We start from the raw sequence: 13858 nt of genomic DNA on the forward strand, positions 1-13858 counted from the left end.
AGAATATTTGGGGCGCTTACAAAAAAAGTCACTAATTGAATAACTTTTGTGGCGTTTTCAACAAAAACGCCACTAAAAATTAAATTTTTGTAGTGAAACGGGCCGTTTTGAAAATTTTAAATATATATTTGCGGCGTTTTTGGTTCAAACGCCGCTATTGCTTACCTTTTGCGGCGTTTTTCTTATAAACGCCGCTAATAATTAAATTTTTTTACAATTTTATATTTAATTATTATATAATTCATATCAATTTTAAATAAATAGTTTTTGAAAAATTAAGTAATATTTAAAAGAATTAGATAAATTTTAAATCTTTTATATAATTTTTATTTTTATTTGTTATAATTTGATCCTATGCAAAATAGATAGTTACCCATCCATATCAATCTGTTACTTTTTATTTATTTATTTATCAATGTTTTTTTTAATCTAATATTTAAATATATCAAATGGTTTAGATTAAATATTTTGAAATATAAAAGCATTAATTGATTGTATAAAATTTCATCATTTAAGAAATCTCAAGTAAACCATATAATAAATCTCTTAAATAATTTAAACTATAATCATAATTTTAATATATTAAAATTAATATTATCTCCTTTACAATTATATAAGAAATTATTTAATATATAAATTAAAAAATACTAATTACTCTAAACCCTAAACTCTTAACCCCTATCCCCAATCCCCTGAACATTGAATCATAAAACATAAACCTTAAACCCCTAACCCCTAACCCCTAACCCCTAAACATTAAACCCCAATGATGTGAGCTTGCCTACGAACCAAATGGAGAACGAACAAGAAGCCATCAAGCTGCCCATTGGTCCAATAACGCGAGCTAGAGCTGACTTTGGACGAATTTCTGAATGAAATATCATTTTAGTGAGGCAATTCACTCTCTTTATTCTTCAAAGCTCAATTGACTTATCTTTACGAGTGGCGTCAATCTGACTTTGTTTCGAACTTATCACCATAAGGTGTGGCGTTCCAACTATGCCGAAGGTTCCTATTTTGCTAAATAGAGGGTCTCGGTTTTATCTACCATTTCTTTCCTTTTTCTTTGAAACCTTTAAGCCCGGGTCCTTATTTGCTAATAAGGGTTCGTTCTTGTTTCATTGGAAATCACTTATCTTCATTTTGCTTCCTAAACCATTTAAAACCAATATAACTCATCTTATTGAATTTGAACTAAATCGACACTACCTAAATTCGATCGGGAACATAATACGACTCGTCACATCATCCGAATCGAGCTCGTATCACCCAACCCTTAAACCATAAACCATAACCCTTAACTCTTAACCCTCAACTCCTAACCCTTAACCCCTAAACCTTAATCTATAAATCTTAAACCATAAACCGTAACCCTTAAGCCTTAAACGCATAAACTATAAACCATAATCTATAAACCTTAAAATAGTAACTCCTAAACTTTAACCCTAAACCATATACCCTTAACCCTAAACCCTAAACAATAATAATAATTAATTCAATATTTTAAAATTAATACTATCTTTTTTATGATTATATAAGAAATTATATAATATATAAATTAAAAAAAATCAGTCATATACCTAAAAAACTTTAAAATTATTTTAAATAATAGTATTTTAATTTTTGAATATTCAATTAAAAATAATTTGAATTTTAATTAATATAAATAAACCAATTAAATAATAATAAATAGATAAAATATTTTTGCGGCGCTTTTCCAAAAGCGCCGCTAAAAACCCCGAGCATTAGCGGCGCTTTTCCAAAAACGCCGCTAAAGCCCATACTCTAGCGACGCTTTTTAAAAAACGCCACTAAAGCCCCTAAAACTCAAAAAATGACGTCGTTGGGCTTAGGTTTTTTGCGGCACTTTTTCAAAAACGCCGCTAAAGCCCCATGCATTAGCGACGCTTTTTATAAAACGCCACTAAAGCCCCAAAAACTCAGAAAACGACGTCGTTGTGCTTAGGTTTTTTGTGGCGCTTTTTGAAAAACGCTGCTAATGCTCATTTTTAGCAGCGTTTTCCAAAGTGCGCCACTAATGCTCAATCTTTAGTGGTGTTTTTTCAGAAGCGCCGCTAATGCTTGATTTTTAGCGGGGTTTTTTATCCAAACGCCACTAAAAGTGCCGCTAAAAGCCTGTTTTGCTGTAGTGTAACAATATTATGAAATGAATTTTATCATGTTATGAATGAGAATTCATAAGGGGAATTTCTATTGCATTCTATATTTTTCATAATCTTTACAGGTAGTATACTCTATTATATATAGAGAGATTAGACTCTTCATATTCTAATACACAAATAAAAAAAAGGGGTTATAAGGAGATGAAAGGTTAAAAATTAAAGAAAATGAAAGATTACAGGTCAAAGGAGATAAAAAGTGAACGGTGAAAGGTTAAACATCCACTTGATAGCATTAATAATAAATATTCTAAATGTAGTAAAAATCATAAAAATAATTAAAACACTGCTCCAAATGAACCAAATCCACTCAAGCAATTACTGAAACTTCAAGGAAAATGTGAGAGCATAGATTAATTATTTTTAAATAAGTTAATTGCACCAAATATTTTTAAATTATTGCCTGCATTCTAAATTAATTCATTAAATTTTAAATCATTTTAGTTACATTTCTAAACTAAAGAGAATATATCAATCAAGTTTTTTTGTTTTTAAAACCATTAATTTAATAATAAAAAGACATCTTCAGTCACTCTCAATTTTAAAATTGAGTAAATTAGTCACTTTCAAAAATTTTGGAATAATTTAATCTCTGTCAATTTTGAAAGTGAGCAACAAAGGACAATTAATCACGACGTTCATGTCTTTCGTCAATTGTGCATGATTTTGATTGGTATAATAACACATTTAGCCCTTGATGTTTACATATTTTGTTAGTTTGGTCTTGATTCTAAAAAAAAAAACAAATTCAGTCTCAAAATTTACACATTTACAAAAATATTACAGGCTAAATTTATTATCATATCAATTAAATTTATGTAAAATTGACGAAAAACATTAATATTATGATTAATTGCTCACTTTTGAAATTGGTAGGGATTAAATTGTTTCGATTTTTTTAGAGGAACCAATTTGCTCAATATCAAAATTGAGAGGGACTAGAGAGGTTGTTTTACCTAGTTTAATAATTAAATGACATGTTAAATCTTATGTGGTATAATTTAAATAAAAATTAAAAAAATTGTAGAAATATTTGTTTTAAAAATCTAGGTTTTGAAGTTTTTACGAAATTTTTATTGTTCATTTTTTTTAAAATTTCAGTTTTATTTAATTTTAGTTTCTTTAAAATTTTCATTTTAAAATTAGCTATATAAAATTTAACGTGTCATTTAATGATTTTAATAATAAAATGACCTGATTAATATAACATCAATAGTTTAAAAATGTAATTAGATCAGTTTGAAGTTTGAAAATAGATTTAAAATAATGATCATAATTTAGGGGTGGCATTTTGCAGTTTAGACTTTAGACCATAAATTACTGAGATGAAAACTGTAGCGTCGTTCTGCAGCCTTTTTTGGTCCAGGCAGGGCAGGCTGAGCTCAAAAATTTGGGTAGACCTTGAATAAAACATATAGACCCATATTTCATATTAGGCAGAGCTTGAGCAAAAATAACAGTTAGCAATACCTTGTCTAAGCGTGAGCCAAATCCGGTCTATGAGATAAAGCATTCAGATTGAACTACCGGTAACATTATCAGTTTCTGGTCCATCCTTAATGGGGATGCAAAGAACAAAATTAACTAACTTTTGCCACTATAGAATGTTTGTTCAACTAAATAAAATAAAGATTGTCCTATAACTCTAGTTCCATTCAAGTTAAAACTTCTTCAGGCAAGATAATAGTAACATAATGCTAAAAGAACCAGCACAACCACCACGGCAGGAGCTGCCCATATCCAATAGTTCATCGACTTCTTACGTTTCAGGATGGCTTTTGGGAGGGACTCGGTTCTTTTGGTTTGATTCCTGTACCTACTAGTATTCTCCTTTGGTACTTTACCCTTCATTGAAATTGTAGCAGGAACAGGTGCATCAGTATTAACATCGACCTTCTCGTGTTCTGAATCTTGTGCCACAGCTTCAATCAGTTCCTCGGGATTCACAGCATTTGTCGATCCTGCCACCTTCTTCTTAGCTCTCTTTTCACGCTCCTGAAAAAAAGATCGAAAGAGTTTCAGTTTCAACCCACAAACTAATAACCGATAAAGTGAAGCCAGATAAGGAAGCAAATGATTTCCTTGAGCTTCTTTTGAGCTTCCATTTGAGCTCTTCTAGCTGCTTTGGCTGCTGCTTTTTCAGCCAACTTCTTTTTCTTTCCATGGCTTGCTTTGCTTTCGCTATTTCCTCTTCTCTCTTCAATTCTTTCAGTTTTGCTGCATCGACTTCCTTGTTCTTTTGCAATTTTCCGGATACCAAAATTTCCTCTGCTACAACACTAATATCTGACAAAGGATTCGACTCCATTGCTATAGTCTCGGCATCTTTTGGGGCCTTTTTGGCTGGTTTAGTATCTGTTTGGGGACCTGATTTGGCCTCTTCCTTTGGTTTTCTTACACTAGGTCTCAGAATTGTTTCGGTTTCAGAATCCACTGGTTTCTCGGGTGCAACCAGTGGTTTCTCATCAGGATTCCTTATCCGACCATCCCGACTCAATAGCCGACTGTCCAGAGATGGCAGAGTTCTTTTCTCATAATCATCCCTGAAGGCTTTATTGCCTTCCAGAGAGCCATAAACTTCTCAACCTAAAAGGAATATAAAAGATAAGTGAGCGGCTAATTATAAAGCAAATGAGATACATTGGAAGTAACATTAACAAGCAGTCTCAACAAACCTCCACAATTGATAACTCCTCAAGAGCCTTTATATCTTTCTGTGCAGCGAGCAGTTTGGCGTTGTGTACAATGGTACGGCTCTGGTAAAAGTGAGAATTCTGAAATTTTGAGAAAGAGTAATTAAAACGATTCATTAGTAACATCGTGCACAGGAATATTGGAAGTAGACATAATATGTATCATTTAATATCTTAAGTGACACTAGTTATTCATGCATAAATGAAAATGTTCCGACATGGTCAAGTATTACACGAAACAGATATCTTAAGAGTTGAAGCAAAGAAAAGGCGATACCCCCTGATCACTTTGTTTCCTCAGCTCCTGAATGTTTTCAAAAGCTTTGTCCCTCTTCAGGGTCACAGCTTTCAGCTCATTTTGTAAAGACACGATTTTAGTCTCAGTTTCGTCCAATTTATCTTTAATTTGCTTTTTTTTGGACCAGACTGCATGCTGCTCCTTCCTTACTCCATTCAAATCGACACCCATAAGCTACAATAAACAAATATAGCTTTTTTTTTTTAGTGTAACACAATGGTGCTCTATATTCACATATAAAAAGAGGAGCAAACTCCGATGGATAAAGGCAGAAAATAGAATTATCTTACTTTAACTTGATCTTGAATGTCTTCTTTCTGGCCTAATGAATCTTGAATCTTTGATCTCATTGCAGCATTAGCAATAACTTTCTCGCGGGTTCCCTCCAGGTGTTTGATTTCTTTAAGGATTCGCTTCTCCTCACTCAACGAGATGCCTTCATGCTGAATGCGGTATTGCAAGCTATGGATCTGCAATTCATAAATTCCATTGAAGTGACTAAAGGAGAAAAAGAAAAGCATTAACTGCGGCAGAAAACAATGAATAAATCTAAATGCAGTCAAAGTTCATAGAAGTATCATACAATAAAATCGAGCTCTTCCTCAGATGCACATAAACTAAGTCGATTATCAACATCTTTATTTTGCGAAGCTTGCCTAAAGCCTGCTGCAGTGGTTCTATTTCCATCTTTTTCTCATCTAAAATCGTCTTAAATTGCTCAAAATCAACATTCAGCGCTCTCACTTGCGAAAGCATATCTGACCGTTCTGCCTGCATTAGCATAAAGATAATCACAATTTAGCCAACTGACGGCGCCATTATTTTTTACTTCTTTCACATTTTTTCTCAAATTCTGAAGGCAAACACAACAATAACGAATCATTATACCAATAGCATATCTGTAAGTGTCATTACGTTTCAAGGACATAAATTTCAAACATTCAAATAAATGCTTCCGGGTTTAATTCCCCTACATTCATCATATTACAATAAGCACACCGTAATGACATAATGATAGGGCTAATAATTATCTTAAAAGTATGACAATTAATGGCTACCATGCTATACATCTAATTGAAATTATTAACTTTTCACTCACCCTTTTTGCTTTTAATTCGTCGGTAAGCTTAAACCGGCTTTATTCCACTTTTGTATCTCTTTATCAGCCTGATCAAGTTTGGCTTTTATAGCCGGATCTTCGTAGAAGCGATACCTAATAAAATGAAAAGAGTGGATCTGCTTAGGTGCAGGCCACTCGACGACCGCATCCTTCGGAAAGTCGGGATCGGATGCACCATTCTCTTCTCCTTATCAGGTTCCTCACTATGTGAATCAACTTCAATGGGGTTATTATAAACTGGATCCTTATCCAGTTTCCCATTTTCATGAAGAAATGATTTGTCTACTTCAGTCACTTTGTCAATAGACAATTGTGCCAGGTCTGAATCAACAACCTCAACACCCATTAAACACAAAATTGAGCTACCTGAAAACATCCAAAGACAAAGATTATGACACCATATAACAACAAATATAAATATAAAATATTATTTCATTCATAAAATAAAAATTTTAAAACAGACACCTGATAGACATGTATAAAACAATATATATTAAATAAATAAATTTTAAAGAACAGTGTAGCCAATACAATTTGAAATGGTGCAATCTAAAGTCATTCCTTTAGCTAGTTTTCTCATTAATCAGATCAAAAGAGTGAACAAACAGTAGAATTGCAAAAATATATGTATATATTCTAAATAAATGATAAACTATAATGGAGAAAAACAATAATCAGATAAAATCTAGATCAAAAACTAAATTATAAGTACATTAGCTCATGCTATAACAAAAGATCAAGCCTTTATCCGTCAAGAAAATTAACATGCAAAATCATATGACACTAATGGAAAAGACCCAGAAATTTACAAACATGAGATAAATGAAAAACAAAAAAAAAAACCCAGAAATAAAAACATGAGAAATAATTATGTAGTTTGCAAGGCAGAAAGTTTACATTTTTAAAAAGAAAAAGTCAAAATAAGATGTTTTTGTTGTCGAGAGAGGCATAGATACAGAGGTTCTGAATTAAAAAAAACTTTCAACTTTTTTATTTTACATTCGCGTAATGCCTCAAATTTTATAAAGTTTAGGTGTTAAAAGTAATTTGATTTGGTGTAGTAGTTAAGTGCCTTGAATGTTTGCTTTGGGTTTGGGGTTCAATTTTTTTTGTTAAATTTTTCCTATTTATTATGGTATTTGTTAAATTTTTCCTCTTTATTATGGTATTATGTTCAACTTGAGCCTTAGGTCTTATCTCTTATTTTCAATGATGAATCTACTCGTTCAATGGTAAGACTTTAGCTTATCACCAATTTAAATTTTATAAAATCTGGTAAGTGGGATTTAGATTAACTTAAATCTTTTTATTTATTTATTTTAATTTAATTTTACTAAATCTCTATTTTTACTCATTGTTTCAACCATTCACACTCTCACCCCACTTTGTACGCTACTTTCTTTTGTTTCCCTATTCTGCGGTTTTATCTTCTTTTCTCTTCCTTCTTTCTCCTCTTTGATTATTCCTGAATACTACCGTTTATTTTGTGAGTTCTGTCACTTGGATCGTATTCTGTTTGCAGTGTAAGTTTCATTTGGTAACTTTTGTTCTCTTCCCATTAATAGTTTAGTTTTATTTCGTTTCTTGAACAAATTGAGCTTATGTTGGTATTTTCTGTTCATTATCATGATTAGTATTTTTGTGGTTCTCGATTAGGCAAAAGGTGTGAGAATCCTAACCCTCTAGCAATGTAATCACAATTTTCGACGTTGTTTTGGAGAACTAAGTATTCGAATTCTATTTTAGGGGCTGAAATTTTGATTCAACGATGTTATTTTGGATAAGTATTGTTAGTTCATCCATGTGGTTTGATGAACGTTTATAGGATTCGTGAGTTCCAATTGAGCGGTTGATAAAATAAGCAATAGGTGTATGAAATTAACCTGAAAACTCAATCGAAACTCGAGAAAATTAAGGACCACACGACTATGTGGGTATTTTGGCCAATTTTAAGCCCCAATTAGGGGCCGATTAAAGGACTCAAATATTGGGTCCATAGCCATCATATAAGCCCAAAAAAATGTAAGTTTTAGTACGTATATATACATGGCTAAGCTTAGGAGGTATGTTAAGTAGGTTGTATATAAATCATATGCTATGTTATGTTCCTTATAAAAATATGTGTATGCATGTCATACGACTTATGATATAAGTATTTATGATATTATAATTATGATTATGCCTAAGTTTTGGAATGGCTTATGATATGATGGAGGAAGTGTTATATGATAGTTTTTACCGCAACTATGGCGGCTAGACTATAAAATTTCCGTTTGACAGCTCAGTTGCATATTTATGAGTGACATACCGCCACATATTGGTGTGATTGGATGGATGGACTCTTGTAGTCCTAATTGGTGATATTGCTTGAACGAAGATGGTATGAAGCAATTGGGGGTATGATGTCTTATGATATGGGATATGATATAATAAGATAAGATATGAAACATGCTATAACATGATATGAAAACCGATATGATATAAGATATGCTCCGATATGCTATGATACATTCTGATTTATATATATACTACAATGTGTGCGTCAAATCACACACTGGATGTTAAGCTCACACGTTTGTTATTTCTGTTTCAGGTGATCTTCAGAGTAAGGATTGGATGATGACTATAGAGCTCGTATTTCACACTTTCGGTTTAAGTATGCATTGGACTCTCTTTTGTTTATATGGACTTTTTGGACTTTTGGATATTTAAAATTTATTTGGGATGCTAAAAATTATTTTGCATTTATTTTTCAAAAGTTTTAACTTTTATCGATACTTAAATCAAGACAACTAAAAATAAACCATAGTTATAAGGAAAATTTGCTATAATGCTTTTTGCTGCAAGTTTTAAGGTCAATTTGCTATAATGCTATCCGCTATAATTAAGTTTTATTGAAATCTGCTATGATGTTTTATCTCACAAACAAAGTAAGTAAATTAAATACATTTTTGTAAAATTAACAAATATGGTTTTCTTCAATGTACTCACGGGTTTTAAAAAATGGTACATCTTCACCAGGTTAATCAAATTTGTTTTCTTTTGAGTTAAATAGTTTTTGCCAAAATGAAGTAATATTGTTTTCACATACAACGTAATCTCCACAATCTGACTGTAACATCCAAGCAATGTTTGGGGTGTTAGAATTAGAGTTTTAAAAAATAATTACTTTTTCTTTTACAAGTTAATGTCATTGTAGGGTTTGATTGGTTATCTTCAACTTTAACAGTTAAGCTTCTAAAGTCGATGATCCTATTTAAATATATAAAAATTCTTTATATTTAAAAGATGTTCTTATAAGAAAACAAAGATGTCATATATGATTGTTGCATGTAATTATATTATTTTATGATTTAGGTCATATATGATTGTTGTCATGATATATAAGCATTTAATTAATATTTTAAAGTTTTAAAAAAATAATAAATAATTTTAAATAATTTAAAAATTTTAAAAATAAGTTATATATATTTTTAAAACCTTAAAAATTATTTAAAAACTAATGTATCATCCATAATAAATCATACATCATTAACACATATTGGGGCATGCGAAAGCTTTTAAAAAATTGAACTCAAATAGTGGTCTACATGGTTCATCAAGGCATGGCAAGTAAGTGAGTTGAAGCAATTTGTGTCATGATTGCCTGTATTTCTCTCATAATTTCTTTGTCACTCTGCCCCCGTGACACATTGCAAAATCTCCTACATTTCAAATAAACTGATGTCAAGTAAAACATTAAAGCAGAAGAGGATCAACTATTACCCTCACTATCTATTTCAATGCTAAAATTCCACCTCTCCTCTCCAACACCTCATTGGTAGCCTTACTCATCATAACCAACACAACCCTTTCTTTTTCCAATACATTTCCAGAATGTACACTTTTATTATAAGAAAATATCCAAAAACATTTTACCAGAAAGCTGGGCTGTGGGGTTGGGAATGAAGGATTTCACGCCTTCATCTTGGGGAAGCCCATATTTCTTCACTTTGGCAAAACTCTCTTCTGGGTCGATTCTACAAAATATTTATTAGCTCATTTTGTGAAAGAGGTAATTGTGAGATGATTGATCATTTTGTTTCTACATTATAAGTAAAAATTGTAATATATACCTGAACTTGAGTTGTCATATTCTAATATTTCTTTGCTCAATATTTACTTGATTGTATACATTAGATTTGCACCCGAAGCAATAGTTTTAGAACACTTACAGTAATAGTTTTAGTCTTTCAACTTCATCAACTAATCTTTTATAGTTATGTGTATCGATTGTGGTCATAAACCAACTAAAAATCTGATTAAGGTATATGTACTTATCAATTAATAGTATAGTTACGATGAATAAAGATATCATTCCCACGATGGCTAAAAATACTAGTAATTATTGTCTTTCTATTATTTAACCGACAAATTGGAGTGATTGATTAAAACTAAAATTAAATTAACTAATTAACTAAAGAACATGACAAAGAACAAATCAGAAAAATAAACGATTAACAACCAAAAAGCGAGACAATACCCAGGAAATAATCCACCTAGACTTCATCTGTCATTATCAATCTAAATCACGTAATTTCTTCACTTACTATCTTGATCCGTAGAAATCCCTAAATTATGGTAATATCACTCTTCAAGACTAAGAGTAACTGACTCTAGATTTATTAATTGAAATTTCTTTCTAATTAAAAATCCTATTATCGCATTAACTCGATTTATGGATTATTCTATTAGATTTGACTCTAATCCGGTAGATTTATGTAATCCTATTTTTAGGATTGTATGCAACTCCACTCAATTACGCTAGATCTACTCTTAAATATGGTCTATTCCTCCTTTGGTTTAAGCACATAAAACATGAATCAATAGTCTAAAAATATTAAACTATGAATTAAACACACATAATTGAGAACAAGATCTAAGTATTTATTCCATAAAAATAGAAATCAAATAATAGAATCCATCCTAAGTTTTATCTCCCTAGGTATTTGGAAAATTAGTACATATAGTAAATAAAAACATCCCAAAAATAGTATAACCATAAGAAATAAAGAAACTCATAATAAACTTCAAAAAAATCAAAAGGAGAACTTCAATATTGATGGAAATCTACTTCAAAGTCGGCTTTAATAGTATTTTCCGAGTTGCTTTCTTCAATGTTATATGACAACTCACTGATCCCCTCCTCTTATCTTTGTCATATATATCTTAGAATGCTCGAAAAACCTAAAAATTATGATTTTTTGCGTGTTTAGAGTGCAATTTACGATTTTCACATGGTCTAGCACATGGTCGTTTTGTAATGACCCAAAATTCACGGGCATCGGAAAAGTATAATATCGGGCCTCCGTCTTAGTAAATTGAGTTTAAAAATAATTATTAGAAATATTTACTAGACTAGTTGTGTGTTTAATTAGGTTTTAGATAGGTGAATTTAGCTTAATTAAGAGTAATTAGCAAAAAGGATTAAATTACAATAGAAGTGAAAGTTTAATTATAAATTAAAATAAAATAAAGGAGATTAAAGAGGCAATTATGCCAATTGCCAAATTTGAGGCCGCATAAGCATAAAAATCTAATATTTTTATGTGTTAAAATATGTTATTAAATTATTATTATTATTATTATGATGATGAAATAAATAAGATGGTGACAAATGTATGGCAATAAAATTAGTACATGTGTAAAACATGTATTTAAACACTTGTATTATAATGATATATTTTCTTAAATTTTAAGTGAAGGTATTTATATATTATATGTGAAATTATTATATTATTATATTATATTAATAAAAATAATATAAAGTAAATAATAAAAAGAAAAGAAAAGAAAAAGAGAGAAGGAAGAAACAGAGGCATTCGAAACAGAGCAGGAAAAAGAAAGAAAGAAAAGAAAAAGGAAAAACTAAAGGTTTAATGTTTAAAGCTTTGATTGGTAAGTCAATTGAGCCCTTTTTATTTAGTTTTGATGATTTAGAAGCTTTAAAACAAAGTTTTGATGAAATTAAGTTGATATTTTGTAAGTTCATAGGTTTTTAAGCATGGTTCATGTTGAATAAATTGTTGAATTAGGGATTTAATTGAATAAATTTTAAGTTAGAATTGATAAAAGGATTAAATTGTAAAAGAAACTATAACTTTTATGTTTTAGGGACTAAATTGAGGGAAATTAGAAATTAGGAAAATATGCTGAAATTTTAATAGTTACATTTGAGTTTGGATGAAATTTGAATAGAAATAGATGAAATTTGAATAGAAATAGAGTGTGAATTGAATTAGGAAAGTAAGTGAACTTAGTTAGGATTAAATTGAGAATAAGGGTTGAAATTGAATAGAAATTCAATTATTTATCATAATTAGTGCTGAAATTAATAGTATAAATTATTATTATTTTCGTAGCTAACAAAGAACCATAAGCACCGGCACGGAAGGGAAAAGAGAAGATTTTCGAGGAGTAAACTCGAGAAAAGCACGGTTTGTATTACTATAATTCAAGTTATTTATTATTAAATGTTAAATTTCAATTTATGTGTTTGGTAAATGAAATGTGAGGTAAGTAAAATGAAATGTGAGGTAAGTATTATTATTATTATTATTATTATTATTATGAGTGAGAATTAAATTGAATAGTTGATATGAATTAATATTTGAATTGTTTGTTGATTGAAAGTGGGAAGTGAATTTGAATCGAATTGTGACTGATATTAAATTGAATGGAAATGTATTGAGTTGTGAAAATGTGTGAATTTGTGGATTAATTATTGATTGAAAGGTGGAAAATGATTGAATTGAAAATGTGAGAAATTGTGATTGAATTGGGGTTATATGTGATTTAAATGCCCTATTAACTAGTCGGGCTGAGTCGGATATAGTTGGCATGCCATAGGATTGGAAGAGTTCAGGGATGCTTCTACCTCGAGTCGATGAGACACTGGGTGTCACTATATTTCTTCGGATAGATTTGATGAGGTACTGGGTACTAACTTTCTTCGGCTTTGTCGATGAGACACTGGGTGTCAACTATTGCTTCGAACTATCCGATGAGGCACTGGGTGCCAATCTGGTGTGTTTGGTTGGATCCGTGTATCTGCCAAAGTCCGAGTTTTGTTAACAAGGGTAAATAATGAAATGATAAATCGAATGAGTTTGGTAAATCGAGCTACTGAAATGAGATGAAAAAGTTGAATTGTGAATTGAAATGTGATACGAGATTGAAGAATAAACCTAAGGTTCATGATGTGTTCAAAGCTCAGATTGTGGATACATGATATTAATTGATAAATTGTTATTGTTGTATTATGAAATTTGAGTTTAAACTTGTATGTATGATTTGTGCATGATATGTTTGATGATTATGTTTTATTGTTATTATTATAATTTGAATTATGGTAATACCACTGAGTTCGAATACTCAGCGTATGGTTGTTTTCGTGCGCAGGTCGATAGAAGTCAAAGGTTCCAATTCAGCATCCAGATCAATCCCGATTCCAGCATAAAGATTTTGGTGATGTTTTCTTCCTTCAGTGAAAGTGGCATGTACATAAGGATTATAATGGTTATTTTGG

The 13858-nt window shown here is 30.7% G+C and overlaps 2 pseudogenes; both read right to left on the minus strand.

Annotated features, from left to right (window-relative positions):
- Positions 1-3699: 3699 nt before the first annotated feature.
- LOC107903586 (proton pump-interactor 1-like) lies at positions 3700-7054 on the minus strand (annotated as a pseudogene).
- A 1056-nt stretch (positions 7055-8110) lies between these two features.
- LOC121217258 (mitotic spindle checkpoint protein MAD2-like) lies at positions 8111-11492 on the minus strand (annotated as a pseudogene).
- Positions 11493-13858: the final 2366 nt, after the last annotated feature.

The sequence above is a fragment of the Gossypium hirsutum genome, chromosome D05 (assembly GCF_007990345.1).
Source record: "Gossypium hirsutum isolate 1008001.06 chromosome D05, Gossypium_hirsutum_v2.1, whole genome shotgun sequence".
Lineage (NCBI taxonomy): Eukaryota > Viridiplantae > Streptophyta > Magnoliopsida > Malvales > Malvaceae > Gossypium > Gossypium hirsutum.